This window comes from Mus caroli, chromosome 3 (genome assembly GCF_900094665.2).
Source record: "Mus caroli chromosome 3, CAROLI_EIJ_v1.1, whole genome shotgun sequence".
Classification (NCBI taxonomy): Eukaryota; Metazoa; Chordata; class Mammalia; order Rodentia; family Muridae; genus Mus; species Mus caroli.
In genome coordinates this window covers 88,906,303-88,911,091 of record NC_034572.1, presented here as the reverse complement: position 1 = coordinate 88,911,091, position 4,789 = coordinate 88,906,303, and the positions used below count along the sequence as shown (strand labels likewise).

Here is a 4,789-nt window from a genome sequence, read left to right as displayed (position 1 = left end):
GGATTAAAGGCGTGCACCACCACGCCCAGCTAAGGCAACTCTTATAAAAGAAAGCATTTAATTGGAAGCTTACATACAGTTTTATAGGGTGAGTCAATGGTCATCATGGTGGGAAGCTGACAGGCACAGTGTTGGAGCAGTAGCTGAAAGCTGGACCTTAGGTATCAGGCACAGGGAGAATGTCTGGGCCTGGTGAGACCTCAAAGGCCATGCCTACTGACACACCTCCTCCAACAAGGCCACACCTCCTGATCCTTCTCAAACAGTTCTACTAAACTAGAAACCAAACATTTAAACATACGGATTTTGGGGGCTATTCTTATTCAAACCACCATAGCCTGCAGTTTGGAAGTAGCCTTGATCCCTGAGTCAACCCATGAAGTACAGCTGCACCGATAAGTTACCCAGCATACACTGGGCTTTCCTGGAACAACAACAAATGCTTTGCTGTCCCAGGCCAGGGAGATTCCAAGATTAACTTGTTAATGCACCATAGCTTACTTATACCTTATACCAACTAAGGCACTGACACTAAGGTTGGATTTTAGGTCTGTGAATGAAGCTCAGTCCAGTTTCTTAGCTTGAATGTGTGAGGACCTGGATTTGATTGATGCCTAGTGCTACATGTGGGCACTTGCCATCAAACCTCACAATCAAAGTTCAATACTGGGAACTCAACATGGTGGAAAGAGAGAAGGCACACACGCGTGCACACACACACATACATACACAAATACACACACATATACACAAACATACACGCATACATACACACACATGCATACACAAATGCACACATATACACATACATACACAAACATACACACACATGCATACACACACACCACACATTCAGTAAACTGTACATACTTTAAAAGTTTAAATAGATGTATAATCTATAAGGTGCCCAGTCTAGCTTACAGTAGGTTTCATAGTGGTAGCTTTTATTAGTAGTACCTAAAGTAGCCTAAATCATATGAAGTACTTGATAGAATATGACACATTTGATCTTACTTATGGATGGCAGGTTTCCCATCTAATTCTTTCCAGATCTCACTTCAGGACAAATTGTTCTAAGTAGTTCAGATTTTAAATCCCAAAGTCCTTTCTGCATGGGACGTGTGTGGATGTATGCATGGGAGCTTCCGTGTACGTGGTGTGCACATTAGTGTCCCAGTCTGATGTCTGTTGTCTTCCTCTGTCAGTTTCCATCTTGTATATGGAAGCAGGTTCTCTCAGATGAACCCAGAGCTCACCGAGTCTGCCTGGCCAGCTTGACCTAAGGATCCTGTCTCCACGTGCAATTGTGGAAAGCGCAAGGTATCAACCTTGGCCTCTGTAGCAAGCACACACCACACACACAAACACACACAACACACACCGGCACGCACACGCTGATGCAATGTTTCTCTTTTTCTCTTATTTTCTCCGGCTTATGACCACACCCCCTATGCCTCACCCCTATCCCCAGGCCAGAGAACACAGGTCTCCCTCCTTCCTGCTCTCCCTCCATGCTCTTTCAGCAGTGAGCAATGGGTTTTATGGCCTGGCAATCCTACAAAGAAACCATAACTTCTCTGCTCTGCAGCATGATTTCCTGAGTTAGGTTCTCAGAGTTTAATTCCTCACAACTGGAGTGAGTTATAGAGTTTGATGATGATGATGATGATGATAGTGATGTAGGGGGAAGATGTAGGCAGTCTTTCAAACCACTAACCTCCCTTACAAAGTTCTTGTGTTGCTGTGAACCCTTAGCCTGAGTGTCACTAAGGTCCTGCACTCTCTCTGTTACATCTTGTCATTTCTCTAGGCTGATGATGTCATGAGCCAACTAAGGATAGTCATTCATTCAGAAAGGAAACGACAAAATAGAAGGTTTTCAAATTACATTTCTAATTGTTCTCAAATTCTCTCCTTCACATCTTCCCCTTTACACAATGACTACTCCTTGACCCCCATATTTCAAGGTCCAAGATCTACTGTTCAGGTTGACTTCCAACTAACTGAGTAGCAGCCTTGGTCTATGGTAAAACTCAGTGCTGGGCAGGTGAGAGCAAAATCAGATGTCAGTTCCCCAGTTTGCCTTTTCTCTCTCCTGAGGCACTGTTTTTCTTTGTTTTGTTTTGTTTTTGAGATAGGGTCTTGTTTTGTAGCCCAGGCTGACCTTGGCCTTGAGATCCTCCTGTTTTGGCCTCCTAAAGTGTGGGTGTTGTAGTTGAGTAGCCCCACACCCTGCTAAGGCACAAATCTGTACAGCACTATGAACATTATACCCACACTGTCCACAGAGACCTGTGGAGTCCACCTGATATGCTTCAAATGCCAGTTAACAAGGTAAGACTTTATGGTCTCCGAATGCTCTCACAGATGCCCAACCGTATTTTAGGGAGTGGGTATTTGGGAGCAAAACTCAGGCTTAGCATTCGATTCCTACCCACATCTGTCTGTGTATCCAGAGACTTCTGAAATCAACCCCTGCCTGACCCACTGTTTATTACCTCAACATATTCAGGTAGCTATCAGGCAAATGGATTGCCTTAAAGCATGTACAGTATGCATGCAGAAAAGTATTGACTAAAATTTAGATTTCAAAATAACTAAGAGTATTGTGATGTTATCATTATCGTTTAACATTATTTAACACTGACCCACTATTGACAAATGGGATAGGTAGCTGTCTACCAACCCACACGTGTGTATGGGCCTGCTGACTCAAATGATCAGCCCATTGAGTGTGTATGAGTCAGGCAGGGACAGGGGTAGTGGTGGCTGTGGTTGAAAAGGTAGAGACTTCAGTCCCAATCCACAGGCCAGCCTAGCACAACTAGGGACAAAGTCAAATTCAAGCACCTTAAACTTCCATGTTCCCCACACAGGAGGGTGAGATTTCAGAGCCTGTCAGCAACAGTGGAATAGGGGCCAGAGACACATCGTGATGCTGTGTGCAGAAAACAGATGTTTATTTCTGAGACCTCTCTAATCAGGACTGCAGGACTGCCTGCCTCACTCACAGAAAAGAACTAAAGAACTTCAGGATATGCCAGTACAGAACACAGCTTTAATTTTTTTTTCAAGGCAAGGTTTCTCTGTAAGCCCTGACTGTTCTGGAACTCATCCTATAGACCAGGCTGGCCTTGAACTCAGAAATCTGCCTGCCTCTGCCTCTCAAGTGCTGGGATTAAAGGCATGTGCCACCACTGCCTGGCCGAGCTTTTTAAATTCTTATTCCAAGTGTGTGCACATGCCATTGTGCACATGTGGAGGTCAGAGGTCCAACTCAAGTCACTAGGTTTGCATGGAAAGTACATTGGTCACCACCCCAGAGACGACATTTATTAAGAAGAGATTTTAACATAGACTTGAGTAGAGAGGCTAATAGCTATTAAGGTGCTTAGGGAATGGCTAGTACACATCCAGCCATGGTGTGGGCTTCTCAAGAAAGAATATATATATATATATATATATATATGTGTGTGTGTGTGTGTGTGTGTGTGTGTACATATATGTTTATATGTACATTTATATGTGTATACACACACACACACAATTTCCAGTGGCCTCTCAATAGCTTGCTAAGAAACTATTTTTTTTTTTTTTATAATGAGGTCTATAGATAGTATGGTCCCGAGGTGAGTTCGGTAGGATTGCAGTCTAATAAGTCAAAACTATGGGGCAAGGGCTAGAGAACCAGCTCAACAGTTAAGAGGAGGTACTGATCTTTTAGAATACCAGGGGCCAATTCACAGAACCTACATAGGGAGCCTGGCAACTGCCTAGGACTCTAATTCCAGGGGATCCAATGAGTCTTGCCTCTAAGGTACAGGTACTCCTGTGCACCTGCCCACACAGTTACACATAATTTAAAATAATTTTTAAATAAAAATATTAAAAGCCCATAGGTCACAAAAGTTGTACCAGGAGGTTAAGACTTTAATGTTACTGTTAGAGGAGTTTCTTAGATTCCTGGAAAAGTGTAGGTTTACCACCTGTAACTGGGAGAGGAGAAAGCCCACATTTGGTCACGGATGTTTGGCCCTTAAGCATAATTTGTTACTGTTTTAATGTTCTTTTAAATATTTTTAAAATTATTTTCTATTCATGTGTATTTGTTTGTGTGAGGTTCTACATGAGTGTATGCCTCGTACAGGCAGGTGCCTGCAGAGGCCAGAAGATGGCGACAGTTCCCAGAAGCTGGAGTTACAGAAGCTTGCAAGCTGTCTGACAAGGGTGCTGGAACCTGAGCTCTAGTCCTCTGTAAAAGTAGTAACTGCTCTGAGTGGCTGAGCCATCATGCCAGTCCCCATCTTATTTAATTTTATTTGAAATATCTCTCTATAAAAGAAGCAGTGTTGGGGGCTAGAGAGATGGCTCAGCATTTAAGAGCACTGACTGCTCTTTCAGAGGTCTTGAGTTCAATTCCCAGCAACCACATGGTGGCTCACAACCATCTGTAATGGGATCCAGTGCCTTCTTCTGGTGTGTCTGAAGACAGCTACAGTGTACTCATACATTAATTAAATATTTAAAAGAAGAAGAGAAGGAGGAGGAAGGGGAGGAGGAAGGAGAGGAGGAGGAGAAGCAGAAGCGGCACCAAGAGCACCAGCAGCAGCTTTGTCTTTATGAAGGCAACTTTCACTGCAGATTTTGTGCTGTGCTGGAGTTCTTGATCCTCAGTTGGCCAGAAACTTAAATTAGGCTCCAGGAAGAGGAGATGTCTTTTCTTTTTTTGTTTGTTTTTGTTTTTGCTTTTGTTTTTTGTTTTTCGAGACAGGGTTTCTCTGTATAGCCC

At 43.3% G+C, this 4,789-nt stretch overlaps 1 protein-coding gene across 1 annotated transcript in view; it reads right to left on the bottom strand.

Annotated features, from left to right (window-relative positions):
* Pogz (pogo transposable element derived with ZNF domain) overlaps window positions 1–4,789 on the bottom strand; it is a 60,841-nt gene that overhangs the window by 55,153 nt on the left and 899 nt on the right. The window lies entirely within an intron of this gene.